The 15,542-nt window shown below is 31.4% G+C and overlaps 1 protein-coding gene across 2 annotated transcripts in view; it reads right to left on the bottom strand.

Annotated features, from left to right (window-relative positions):
• Nucleotides 1-15,542, bottom strand: part of trh (PAS domain-containing protein trachealess) — a 157,315-nt gene that overhangs the window by 118,195 nt on the left and 23,578 nt on the right. The window lies entirely within an intron of this gene.

Raw genomic sequence — 15,542 nt, 5'->3', positions numbered from 1 at the left:
TACATAGGTACATTTTTTATCACAGTTATTATATATTTTATTCGATACCTTCCTTAAATCAAGTGGAAACCGCAATAATCGTAATTATCATTGTATGATAAAAACTCAGAATCACTGAAGATCCTCATATTATGTGTAAAACATTTTCAAAGCGAATGACGAATGCCAAATATAACCTTGAAATGTGGTAACCATGGAAAGCCCCAATAAAATATATTTAACCTACAATTTGTTTTAAAATTGTACATCATTAAACTTATCTTAAAATAGAAACTTCAGAACAATAGTTTATATTAATACTTAGTTTTTTTTAATAATACTTAATAGTTTATAAAATACCAGTAGATACTCTAAAACATTCCCACCGCGTACCCATACTATTGTGTCCATATTGTTCTGTATATTTTCGAATGTAAGTTTCAATACAATTTGCAATGCCTGCAGACTGCAGTGGAACACAGGTGAGTCGTTAGAACCACTACCACCAGATGATCCTAGTGTGTATATTTAGTATTTTAGTATCTACATTGTTATAGGATGAAATTTTTATCATTATTACACAGTCCAATACGCGTCAGGCCATACAGACAGCATATTAAAATTCAACAGGCCCAAGTAAACGTGTACTTAAAGGGATTTAGCCATACATCTAAGGCCTAAGCCCTTAAGCTTGTTGTCGCGAACTGCTAACGGCCTATATCAGTCACAATTTAAGCGAAAATACAGAGCAGACGATTTGATCCTTCGCTTCGTTATTATGTACGGATAGCAAAAAATTGATATTACGTGATCGTGGAAAATTCTAGATGGTTTTCGACAAATATATATTATATAAGTATAATATACGCCACGTTGTATAATATATGCCGAAGATTGGAATTCATGTCCATTATTTTCAATTCTGTAGATATATAGAATTGTTGTAATACTACAGCAATTAGGAATAGGTATGCACATCATTAAAATTAAGTGTAATCCTCATATTTTTCTAAAGCTGAGCTTTGTTTAGTTGTCAATAAAGATCAATTTTCTTTTTTTGCAAACCGTTCAACTAGAATATAACGGTAAAAATTCCGGTTTAAATTATCACCGCATTACCACTCGACAATCACATGTCGAATTTTTTTGCGCACCGTACCGAGAAAGTAATAAGTCAGCAAAAATGTGCATACAATGCTTGCATTTGAAATGCAAAGCGCATGACGTCCGCCGCACTGTCACTCACTAACTATACACTATAGACTTGTCAATTTTGGTTCGGTTGCTATTGGCAACGATTGTTTGTACTTATACCGAATTCTTTTGTGAATTACGTTTAAATTACTTTTTTTATATAAATCGCGAAAACGTAAAAGAGGTTTTTAAACTCTAGATTTACCTACGTTTGCGTGTCCTGAATAAATAACTATTTATTAGCTCTGTCTCCATCTCTGGAGATATAAATTTAACGATAAGTAATACGTTTACACACAACAACCGAATATATCATACCGAATATAACATGTAACAAAACCGGTATCTTAATGATTTAGACTTCATTAATTATAAGCATAAATTATTATGATAGGCCTCGAAAACAAGAACAAGGGTAACATCAACAATATCAACACTCATTTCGTAATTAATTTCCCAACCACAAACACAATGCATTCGACTGACCGTGCAAATTATGCATAGCCACAAGAAACCTGTCAAACGTCAAAGTAAACAACGTAAAAATCGTCAATATTAATAACAGTTATTGTTTTCGTTTTGAAAGTGCCGATCGGCTTTCAATCTGCATGTAAAGAGAGACATAAAGGTAATTTACATGTGTACAAAAAGCCTTTTGTGATACCCTGGGCCAGTGTTAAGCGGTCGTCGGCCTAAACAAAATGTCACTCGCGGTGAAGACAGCGGTTTTGAGTCTGTGAGTATCTTTTGAACTGCGTATAGCATGACGCGGGTATAGCTACGATAATATGTTAGTCACAGGTATGTGGATTGGGAAATACTTTCAGGGTTTTTTATTTTATTTTCTTTTCACAGTAAACTAAACAATTCACACTGATTTTTATGCAGAGCATGGAATATGCTTATAGCTATAAGTAATCGTAACAAATTGAATTTAAATTTTTTAATTGCAATTTGAATTGGCAGAGATATGTGATCTACCCTCATTTAAACGTCATATTTACCCGTAAAAAAACGATACAAATAACTATATAACTATCAAGATAACTATCTACAAATTATAAAACACATACTTCTTGAACGTAAAGAAATAGGAAAACTGTATCAAATGCACAACGCTCACAATGAATGCCGGTTTCCCACATAACTTAAACATTTCTTTCTGAGCAGAGCGCGGCGTAATGACAAATATTGTGACACGGTTGTGAGACAAGTGCTTAAAGTTTTCTTGGAAACAGAAAACGAAATTGCATGGTAACGATCGTGACCTAGTTATGAAAATCATATGATATTTTGTACATGTGGGATAAAAAACGATTAAAACTAAAATAATATTTTTATTACAGCAAGAAAAAAAACTGTACTTTCTTAGTTTTAAATGATTTTTTTATCGCAAATCTAATTCTTAATTTAATTTTCCAGTCAACACTAATAAAGTCTTTCTCTTTAATCGTGTGCATTGACGTCAGCTTGATAAATTATGTCTCCCATTGCAATCGAGAACAACATCTGCCAGAAGTAGTACATAGTAACTCAATGGCCAGAAGTAATTTTACAAAATATTCTCAAATGTTCGCAAATTCGCAATACAAAGTTGCTGGTTGTGAGAGTATATTTTTTTTTGTAAAAAAATAGAGTAAAAAACAAGCCTTTATCTAGATAATAATGATACCACAATTATAATTTTAGAAGATTTAGAAGATAGAAGATGTCACATTTTGCTTTCAACCTAAAATAAACTTGCAATCTCGATTAACATAAGTTCATAACCAGAAAAAGCACCTTAACAATCTAGTGTCATACAAAAATGAGCACAATTACCTAAACTTCCAAAAATTGATCGGACGAAACAAATGCCGAAGTTTCGATGGCCATTGTTGAATTCCGTGTTTTTGCCACGCACAGATTCTCAACATAGCGTCTCCGGGACACCACTTCTGTGATGCTTTTTGTATCTGTGGTTTTTGAGCAAATGACAGTTACTGCTTGTTGTAGTAATGGCATCTCAAAGCAAAACATTGCATGAGTAAAGACTCGAGTTTTGAAGATTGAAGATGATACACGTATGGGAAATATTGTTCATTTTATCTGTCATTTAAATAACATAACTGAATTTATATATTAATTCGAAAATTAAATTAATAATGAACTCATAAACACTAGTTTAGTTAATGATTCAAAGTAAAATTTAAAAGCATTTCACAAATCCAAACAAAAAAATAATACCATTCTGAAATTGTTTGGTAAAGATGTATCATCGATATAATCTTCAAATCATCGATATCAATTTAATTAAGAAACAAAGGAAAACATTTTGATGAATGGATATTTAAATTAAAAAGACCAATGCATCTAAAAGTTTCTTAATTGGCCGATACTGCTCCGTTATTTACAGCTTGCAATTCCTTACAGATTTCAACGTACAATTATTATACAAAAAAATACATTACCTAGAAACCAATCAATACTTCATTGACATCGGGCTTAGTCCTTATTATTTTCTTAGGATCGAAATACCTGTAGCATGCTAGTATCTTGCACCTTATATTCTTGAAGATAAGGTTTATTTTTGTTTGATATTGCGTACAGGCAGTTTTGTAGCGGTTAGCTCAAAGTATCAATTCCCGTAATTACGGCTACAATAACTCGATCAGACAGTGACAATTTATTTTAATGGTATAAACATTACATCTTATTTTTATACTGTTTTTGGTCGTATAAATCTCGTACATTGTTGCCGTCTAACATATTATTTTGTACATATCGTATTTAATATGTTTTCTTTTGATAGTATTTTCAGAAAATTACATCGTGAGAGTGGTGATATGATTTGTAGTTTGGTCCAAGAGCTGATACACTATTTTGGTTACCTCTTTTATAAAATGAAATGATAAAACATCCTTTATTTTTTGCGTCGATCGTTAAGACGTTGGACAATTTCACTTTTTTATATCTTCAAAAGTAATGTTTTACATTTTTTAAAGATAAACGCAGTTATTTTGACATTACAAATAACAAAGGAACAATAAAATTTTATTTATTTATTTGTACAAATATGCATAAAAGGTAACATCACAAGTCGATAACTCATTTGCAACAATAAGTGGCGTTATTATCTATAAGATACAACTCAGAAGAACAATGTTCCAGACAATCACCTTATAATAAGCAAGTAGGAAATTAATATAATTATTGTACCCTTATAGTTACAGTCGATATATTGTATAGGGTTGAAGCTGGTCTATATAAATTCCACTAAAATTAATAGTTTGAATGAATGAATGAATGAATGAATGAGAACTTTATTGTACACACCAAATTACAGACATTACATAAAATAGAATACACAGTTACAAACAATAGTTTGAAATATCCAACAAGAGTTGATGGTCATACATAGGAATTAGGATGTGAAAAAGATTGTTAATAATTAATGAAATTTAAAAAATGTACACAATAGCATGATAGATCCCGTAGCGCTGAAAAACGATCAAATCTCGCCGAAAACATAAATAGATAATGGTTTAGCAAGCGTTACTTAGAATAAAAAAATATGATCTTTGTAAATTGACTTTATCATTGAAAAAAGGATATATTTTGACTAATAATTTTCCATTATACATATTTTTAGTCATTAAAACCGAAGTGCAACATAACATAGTAGACAAATTAACAACAAGACGAATAAAATGTCAATTATTAAACTCCTCAACAATATATATAGTTATATGTTATAGTTTTGTGTTATACACTTATATAGTACCTACTGATCATGTAGCTAATTAATAAAATAATGAAAAATTATACCTATCAGTCACGATAATTGCACCTGCGGTTAATACAAATTTTTGTTCATGAACCAGCCCTATCGAGCGATGGGATCGATGATTGTGCGAGCGAGAAGCAAAATGGACACCCCACGAGTGAAAGGGATGGCGAAAAAACGTGTTATTATTGTAAGAAAATTGGCGCGTTTATGATAAATACGCGCATCGCATCTGCGCGTTTTTGTAATTTGTAAGAAATCAATTTTTCTGACCTTAGTTTGTGGTCTTATCGGTTTAATCTGAGACGTAAAATTCATTGACAAACTCAATATAAAAAAGCAAATAAAATTTTGGGGGCTCCTTAACTATCTTATCTATAAGAATTCTTACTTACAACCCTATAGTTAATTTATGCAACCTATCATAATATTAATATCTAATTAGAGTCACTTTGTTAAATTGTGCAACTATCAAATCATAATAAAAATCTACAGGTTATTTTTCCAATTGCAATCAAACAACCCGAAAACACTCGCATTTGAAACTCGTGAAAATTTTGTAACACTACAACAATATATACTTCATATTATAACCAAAACTATTAATACTTACAATACCTAATTAATTATTACTAATCTTTCATTAAATGACTTCAATTGTCTAATATGAAATTAATTTTCATAAAAAAATTAAAGACATATATATACAGTGGTGGACGTTTAATTAGAAACTCGTAACATGATGAAGTAGTCATCAAATTCATTTAACATTTACGTATTAACGTATTAAAGATTAAGTATTATTGCGTATGTAATAGAACACCCGTTTATCTAGTTTTATAAGACAATGCTTAATTTTAATCAAACATTAGCTTAAATTAATAAAATTAAACAACATTAAGTGAAACCTGATTTCCGAGTATTTTCAGTCTGGACAACAAATTAGAAACAGCATGCTTCGCGTGATCCAAAGTCAAAACCTGTTGAAATGCCGCCAATATTCTTTCTTCTACAAATATTTTCACCGTTTTTTAAACATTCTATCTAAAAGTTTCTGAAAATTAATTTGCTTTACAGTATAAATGGTTAAAAGTATGATATGTGACCAATCAACAAGAAAAATAATTTTAAGTTTACATTTTGACAAAATCTAGAGTTACAGGAAAATTGCAAATCATTTAGAGTGTTCGATAAAAATATATTCAATGCTATAGTTTATTTAAAAGAGCATGGTACTTCCGAAAAAGTGCCTAGAAAAGCTCTATCATGAAAAACCACTGCACGCGAGGATAGGCAAATGATTCTTTTGGCAAAGATGGATCCATTTAACACGTTCGCTGCGAAACAGGGCTTGAAACACCCTGTCCGTGTCTCGTCGTTATAGCGGTAGGAAAAAACTTAAACTTCTCTGTCGTGCGGGAGGCATAACTTCCATCTGGTTCAGTGTAGGAAAGTGATATCTATATATCTGAGATGTGCTATTGATTCCTAGTTCAATGGTATACCGACCTTAATACCGGGTTTCTTAGACCTCGTGCCGCACTGAACAAATAAAAATTCTAACACAGTGCGGAACGAGGTTGCGAACACCTCGTACCACCGCGCACCTCGTACCGCACCCTAAGCTAGCTTCACGCGGTTAGTGTTGTGCAACGCATTCGAGACTATTTGTGGAACAACTTATTGAAGCTTTTACAAAGAAGGACTTGAATGTGGATACAGGTACCTAATTTTCAAACTACTCGTTATAATAAATATCGTTAATAGAAACGTGAATGTGACATGTTGAGTAACTTTCTTCAAATATGTTGATAATCATGATTACTATTAGTGTGTTTGTTCATTGAATCAACTAGCGGCAAATCCAAAACACCCGGCAATCGGTGTATGGCTCATCAAAATTTAACTCTTGCCCAAGTCAACAAGCCAACAAACAAGGCACATCATCTCTTAAAGGGATCAAAGAAGAGGAGATGTGTAGGATGTTACGAAAAACTCCGCATCTTCTTAACAAGTCGTGAGGCCGACAAAAAAAGTAAAGGAAATTCTCACAGAATGCACTGGTTGCAAACAATATTCTGGTTTGGCCTGTTTTAATAAAAAACATCCATAAGTTTGATAAATAAATACAATTAAATAAAATCGATATTTCTTTTCCCATCACTAAATTATATGAAAAACTGCTATTGTTCAGTGCGGTATGGGGTACATCAGACCCCACATTTTATTTTACCCATAGAATCTAAACTAACTAATCTAACCACGGGCGACGGTAGATTTAGGTTAATGAACTCATTGTTAATAATAATCACGACAAAAGCCGCACACTTTGTCTTATTTGGCGCCAAAAAAAGGATTTTGGTCTCCTACGGGCGGTGGGGTTTAATATGCCTCGTGCCGCCACAATCTCTGGTATAGGACAAGGTTTAAAACGACCCGTAACGCAGTAATGGAAAGTACAGATATATCTGTGCCGCAGCGAACGTGTTAAAAGTTCAAATTCTATTATAAAATTAGTTTTTTCCGAAGATGAACCTCGCAATGTGTCGATGAGATCGCAGGCGGTAATTTGAGGCAAATTTTTTGGAGAGACGCCAGGAAAGTACAGCTTCTTACAAGGAAGGGAACAACGTGTTTCATTTACTTAGAAATAATGCTAGTGGACAGTACGCCAGTGAAAAAGTTTTATTTTGGGATGAAACTAAAATTAATTTAATCAATTTTGATGGCAAAGGATACACGCGTCGTTAAGTTAACCAGGCCTTAGATAATAAATAAACAGTTAAGCATGGCGGAGGAAACATTATAGTATGGGCATGTATGGGGTTGTTTTTAGACTGTTATAATCTTTATAGACAACAACGGCTTTACAACGTCGTGCCTTAGATTGTATGAGATTTTAACACGTTTGCAAAAACATATTTTCTAATAGAATTGGAACCTTTAAATGGATCCATCTTTGAGAAAATAATTATTTGCTTATGCTCGCGAGCAGTGGTTTTTCATGGTCGAGCTTTTTTAGGCACTTAATCAGAAGTACCATGCTCTATTAAATAAACTGTAGCGTTGAATATCTTTTTATCAAACACTCTAAATGATTTTATTCTTTCCTGTAACTCCAGTTTTTGTCAAAATGTAAACTTAAAATAATTTTTGTTGTTGATGGGTCACAATTGTTACTTTTACCCATTTATACTGCAAAGCAAATTAATTTTCAGAAACTTTTATACGGAATGTTTAAAAAACGGTGCAAATATTTGTAGAAGAAAAAATATTGTCGGCATTTCAACAGGTTTTGACTTTGGAACACTCGAAGCATGCTGTTTCTAATTTGTTGTCCAGACTGAAAATGCTTGGAAATCAGGTTTCACTTAAAGTTGTTTAATTTTATTAATTTAAGCTAACGTTTGATTAAAAATAAGCAATTTATTATAAAACTAGATTAACGGGTGTTCTATTACATATGAAATAATGCTTAATCACTAATACGTTAATACACAAAAGTAAATAAATTTGATGACTACTTCATCCTGTTACGTGTTTCTAATTAAACGTCCACCACTGTATATGTAATATAATTCTTCACAATTACAGTAAACAATAGGAGATAAAAAATAACAGGTGAATGTATGGTATCAGATCTTTTGATAAAGATAAATTTATTGTACCAATATCTACCTTGTAGACACTTTGTACAAATACCAATTAATTTATAAGAATTTTACAAAATTTTTATTAGGACATAATATTTAATACATTCACTTTACACTACCATAATTTCTTACAAATATGGTCTATAGTCTTTACTGTACCCAAAGATAATTAATTAATCGTCGATAATGTATCGTCAAAGTGTGCATTTTGAAATCTTTTTTCATGGTGACGCACGGGCGTAGTGACTTTAAACAACACGAGCAAATTAGCAGAAAAATAAGAAGTGCACAAAACTCGCTCTACAAATTTAAAATTAGTGAAGAAAATTTTTCATCGTGACTGTTTGTAGAGCCCTGATACTTCTAACTAAACTAAAATTAGATTCAAATAAGATTTTTATTATTAAAATCTCTAATAGTTACAAAAATCGTCCATTAACGCCAATCTGTCATTCACGGTTCACAGGAGCCAGGAGGTCTCGATTATTAATCGATGTATCGATTTAATACAAACCATATTAACACCAAGACAATTTATCGATCGAGCGATACAAGTATCGATTAATGGTTAAACGATGTCATATTATTCGATATTAATTACGAAATATTCATCACTTTGACATGATTTATGGCCGCCATTTGCTAGAATATCGCGTAAAATTGTTACGCGTTGTAAATTGGACAGATGCAATGGTTAGTCTATAATTTTTATTATTTATGTACTAGCTATGTTGTTAAAAAGGATGCATTTATGTGGTATTGTGTTGAAATTTTAAAATAGTTTTATTTAGTGTTAATCAGTTCAAATAACATCAGTAATTTTGTATCTCTTGACTGGTAACACTAGTTTTTTTTTTACCGCGATTGATTGATTAAGTAAATCTATTTTATTTTGAATTCTCAAAAAAGCGGTTTATAAGAAATTGTTTTGGTTTTGCAAAAAAAAACATAAAAATAATTTGGAAAATCCAAAAGTGCACGCCTCATAATTTTTTTTTAATAAATATTTATTAATTATTATTTTTGTTTATTTAATAACAATTAAACCACATCGAATCAGACCCTGAAAAATGAAAGGGTTCTATTCCTGAGCATACTCAAGCGTAAGAGAAAAAAAAAGACTCGATTAGTAAAGTATTTCGGTTGCTATCGTGTTAACAAGAAAAAGGATCCGCACATACAGACACACGGATGTCCAAGACAGAACTTTTTTAAACTGTTTTTTAACTAGTTTAAATAACAAAAATGACATCAAAAATATCATGAACGTTAAAAATAGTGTTTTTTCTTAATATGTGTGTTTATGTATTATCTTACAAGTGCAATGTATGATACATAAAGACATTTTAAGTTTGAAAAATCAGATGTTTTGCGCGAAGTGACAGTAGTACCCACCTCAACGCTTCGCTTATGAGGCGTGCAATAGCGTATGACTTCGAGCTAGTTTCACGGGCAGTTTCAATAATGCTGATGTTGTCATAATAATTTACAGTACCTAGAGTTGTGATATATAGACTGTCCACTTTGTAAAATATTTTTTCAATGCTTTTGAATAATATAAAAATATGTGCCTGACTGATGTTACTCGTTTTTAAAGCTTTCTATATATCCGTTACCTCGTAAGAAAAAAAAATAATAAATGGTAAATATTAGAATATGAAATTTTTTTCAGTTATCATTTTTTTCTAATTTACTTTCATATAGACTTTAAGTATATTATGTAGTCTAGTTAACGCATTCTAATTTTTTTTTTGGAAAATAAATTCATAATTTTTAACACTGAATATTCTGTGTAATAGAATACCAACGCTACCGCCATCGATATGGTATATATATACTATACCTTAATGAAAAAATAATTCACGAAGATTTATAGCTTACTCAGACCTCCGCAAATTGGGGCGTTTAACTTAATAATCGGCTGCGTACGCGCATCGACGTTAATTTAAAAATAAAACGCACTGAGACAGAATTATTCGCGACCAAAATCAAGATATTTTTCTCGATTTTTTACTCGATTTTTTTAATCGATTTAATTAAACAGGTTTGCTGCAATGCAAATATGCGAGATTGGTTTACGATGTAACATTAAGTGGTATTTGATCGCTCGATATATGGTATTGGTAATTCCGTATTATATCATTATGGGAAGATAATTATTATACAGTACTTCGATTTCGTAAAATTATAACGCTATAATTATGTTGGAATTACTCTATAAACTGAATTTCATGTGGTTTATACGACACGAAGTTTACCGGGTAGGTAGATTATAAGTTTTATTAAAACCGCACCTGTAGTAGGTGTAGTATAGTACCCTCTTTGAAATAAGTTTAAAATACATATCCATACTAATATTATAAATGCGAAAGTAACTCTGTCTGTCTGTCTGTTACTCAATCACGCCTAAACTACTAAACCAATTTTCATGAAATTAGGTATGGAGATATTTTGATATCCGAGAAAGGACATAGGCTACTTTTTATCCCGGGAAAATGACGCAATCCCCGAAATCCCACGGGAACGGGAACTATGCGGGTTTTTCTTTGACTGCGCGGGCGAAGCTGCGGGCGGAAACCTAGTATGAAATAAAGTGGAATTTGAGCTAGTATTTCAAGCACAATATAACAGTTAACTGTTAAAGTGAACACATGGCGAAAAACACCCACAATGTAAACTTAGTTTTGATTCAATTGGATATTTCATTATCGATTTTATGATTTTCGTAGTTCCATTATACAAAGTATAAGTTTTATTGTCTTTCAAAGTAATATTTTACGCCATACTCAATACATAAGTATGAAATTGTTCTTATATTATCATTCCCACGACGTCTAATCACACATAAACACATTAGCTGTTAAGTTTGTTTGTTTATCATATTAAAAACCGCCATTTCTTTATATGAGTGGGTCGTTAATAAAAATATAATTAAGGTCATGTTTACGGACGATTCTATGTGAAAACTTTTAAACATCTACCTTAAATTCAATGTTATTTTAAAAAGAAGCTTACGCCTTTACTTTAAGGGTTATTTAGACTTAAGTGTCTAGTATAGGGTCAACAAATTGATATGCTATAAATAAATTATAAATATCTATTGTTTAATAGTATTATTTCTTAATGTTCGTTACATTGTTAACTCTATTTTTCATCGTTGTTTGTACAAACGTCAATCTAGAAAGTCGCCTTCATCATGACATATTATTATTTTAAATGTTTTTCAAATTATATTGTTTTTCTTCTAAAAGACAAGGATTATAAACAATTAACGGAATAACTTTTTTCGCGTTTGTTTTTAATGGAAAATAATAAATCAGGAAAATTTTATTAAAATAAATTTATTGATCGAAGTCAATACATCTAAAATTACAAATCGAAAAATCGAGTGTAGGTGATACTGACTTCGTAAAATTGGATAAATTTTATTGTTTTGCTATCAAGAGGAATAGGTTTAAACACTGAAAAAACTTCCCGAAATTTCCAAAACGGGCTCTCCACAACCAAACCCGTAACAAGCCATTAAGCCGTAACATTGTATAAAGTACAAACCGAAGCAATACAGCAACGAAACATTAAACATCACCACAACATGTTGTATGGAAACAACATAAAAACAATTAAACAACAATCACGAAGCTCTGTGACGGGGCCGAAACCGTAATTGGCGACCGCACGGAACCCTTTGGATACTCTGATCCAATATTGTAGGGCTGCCACTAGATATTAATTGTATATATTTCCAGTTATAATTTAATAGTTTTTTTTTATAATTTTCTGAACTTAATGATATTCTAGAAAGCTTTGGAATATTATTTTAGTAGATATTATTCATAATTTCGTTATTTATCGATGTTTAACGTTGATTAATGTTTCATATTGATCATTCTAGCATTAATTTGCACGTTATTTCGATAAATGAAAGAAAATTACATCTATGTTAAATTTAAAATTTTATCTTATTTTAAACACACCATTGCAACCAAACCAATTAGTACTTACTAACTACAGTTGGAACTTTAAAATATTTTGTATGCAATAAATATTACAATAAATGTTACCATACCAATATAATCACGACATCTGCATCGTCTCGATAATTATTATGAATTTACAAATCTCGCATGATTCCTTCGCTTGTTTGCACATGGCTGACGAAACTGGCCTTGCAAATAATAATTAAGTATATAATTATTTGAGAAATAACAATACGAATAGATATAAAATAATCCATTTGCAAGATGTAATAATGGATTCAAGTGTAATTGATTTTATGAAAAACGTAAAATATATTTCTTTACTTAAAATTGTTTTATAAATATATATAATATAAATTTAAAAAATCGTGTTATACAAATGTATTGAGTGAGTAAAAATTTTAAAATAATAATTTAGTAACTATCCTACACAAAAAAAACCTGTGTGAAATTTAATTTAAAATTTTAACATCCTGTTGGCAACCCTACAGCCCATACCCATTGTTATCTAAGCCACAAAATAATCCTTTAGCTGACCGACCCTTGAATTAGAGCGTTTTCACATTATCCGATCCGATATCGGATATCGGACACCGATAGCCGATATCCGATATCGGATACAATTTCCCCTTTCACATTGTCCGATAAAATCCTTCCGATATCATCATGAGTGTTGCCAGAAATTTTTAGCGAAAACTAAACTAAATTGCCAGTTGATAAAAAAGGTATAATAAAAAAAAATTCAAATGATAGATCATACTTGTACATACATTAAAAATAACTACGTAAGAAAAATAACTTCAAAAAAAGAAAAGTAAAATGTAAAAAAGATTTGATATCATTAATTACTGCATATTATTTAGATGTGCTATTTACTAAATAGTTTTGATATCGGTCATTTGTATAGTATTAAGGTATCTTAACACATAATAAATTAAATAAATTTATATCAATACCTACTACAACCTAGTATTAGTTAATAGTTTTAGTAATACATATTATGTATCAGTAAATACCTTTCAAAATATATTAAATGTATTTTTAACAAGACCTACCTAGTCATTTAGTCATTTTTTCACAATATACATTTATAAAAGTTCATGTAGTACCTATGATAAATTTATTAAGTGATACAATCTTTGTTCACATTTTCTATTCTTTTTCTTATTACACTGCAAATAATATTGTCACCCGTTCAAATATATATTTTATAATATGATTGTTGTAATTTCCTGTAAGTAAAGATATATAAATTATTTTACTGTCACAAACAATTATTTTAGAATTAAGAGTTTTCAAATATTCTTTGTTGTTAATTCAAAATAAAAATAAAATCGGTGTGAAATCTCCTCCTTTTTTTGAAGTCGGTTAAAAACAAAGCATTCAATGACAACAATATAATAAACAGCACAACCACAGAGCACAACCAACATCCGAGTAGGAGGAGGAGCGAGGCAGAATGAGTTAAAATAACAGATGATAGACACTAATATTTTCGAAGATAGATATTTGAATTTAAGAACGCAATATATTTTTGTTTACTTCAGTTTAGGCAATTGCCGTATATTTTAATACGGTAATTAAATTAGCTGCCGTATAAATCGTATTTTTAATGCTTATAAATACTTAAATGTGTGTTTTCTTAATAAAAAAAGGTTTCTTTTAATAGAAAGGATTTTAGGTTAAAGCAAAGAATTTTTTTAAAGATTTAGCGCCCTATAAAGACTGAAAATACACAAACTAGTGCTTTTTTGCTGTTGGTATACTGCGTTTTCGAAAATTGTGTTGGCAACACTGAACATTATCGTCCGATAGCTCACGGGCATATCGGTGTCGGCTCCGATATCCGATATCGGATCGGACAATGTGAAAGACAGGTACATATTTCATACATTTTACTTCCCTCCGATATCGGATATCGGTTATCGGCTTCCGATATCCGATATCGGATCGGATAATGTGAAAACGCTCTTAGAGCTGTCGATATTATATAGTGACCGCAGTTTTGAGTGTTTGCTATATCACAACACTCATTAATGAAGACAATTTTAAAGTCATACTGGGGCCGTAACTGTATGACCTCTTATTTCCAGACAGTTTATGCCCTGAATTGAACTGACTGGCAAATTCATATTATGATCGCAATAACCAGCCACGGTTAATTGTGGTATTATATGAATTGTCCAGTCAGCTCAATTCACGGCGTAAACTGACTGGAAATAAGAGGTCATAATACGGCCTCTGTTTTAGAGGTAAAAGGTAAAAAGGTATAATATAAATATTCCTGTAATCTGTACGATGTAATGTCTTTCAAATATGTTGTAAGGTAAGGTATTGTAAGTACTTGTATGTGTTAGGGCGCGTTCCCACTATGTCGTAACGACTAATTTATCGTTCGACAACTGTCGTCTCTACCTGTTCCCATTATAACGATTGTTTGTCGTCAACATTTTTTATCGTTTAGCGACTGTCGTATCTAGCTGTTCCCATTGGATCGCGATGACATTTTATCGTTTCCTGGCAGTCGCTTTGTCGTTTACACATCATCAGCAAGCTACAAATCTAGTCGCCTCTGCCTTCGCTTGGTGATTACTAGTGCGTTTACTCTCCTGAGTTCAATGGACGTCATAGAGTTGCCGTCCACGATTTTTTTATCGTTTTACGACTGTCGTGCTTGCCGTTCCCACTGTCACGACAAAGTGTCGTCACTGCAAAAACTGTCGTAGACGACAGTAAATTGTGTCGTTCTAAATGTGAACACCTCCATTTAAACATATAAGCCACGACACTTAAAACTACACGATTATCTGTCGTTACGACACGGTGGGAACGCGCCCTAAGGTAATTACACGTATGTTATTGAAATAATTAAACAAAATATAAAATTAGTTATTTTAATTTTAACGTAGAACCGGCAAGTCTAGTCGTCAATAAAATTTCAAATTGGTAGCATAAAATTATAAAAAAGTTCCA

Source organism: Colias eurytheme, chromosome 20 (genome assembly GCF_061535395.1).
Source record: "Colias eurytheme isolate Ceu_HAF_F1 chromosome 20, ilColEury1 Martin Lab GWU primary, whole genome shotgun sequence".
NCBI lineage: Eukaryota > Metazoa > Arthropoda > Insecta > Lepidoptera > Pieridae > Colias > Colias eurytheme.
Note: the sequence above shows the minus strand (reverse complement) of the source record. Positions and strands in the feature narration are given on the sequence as shown.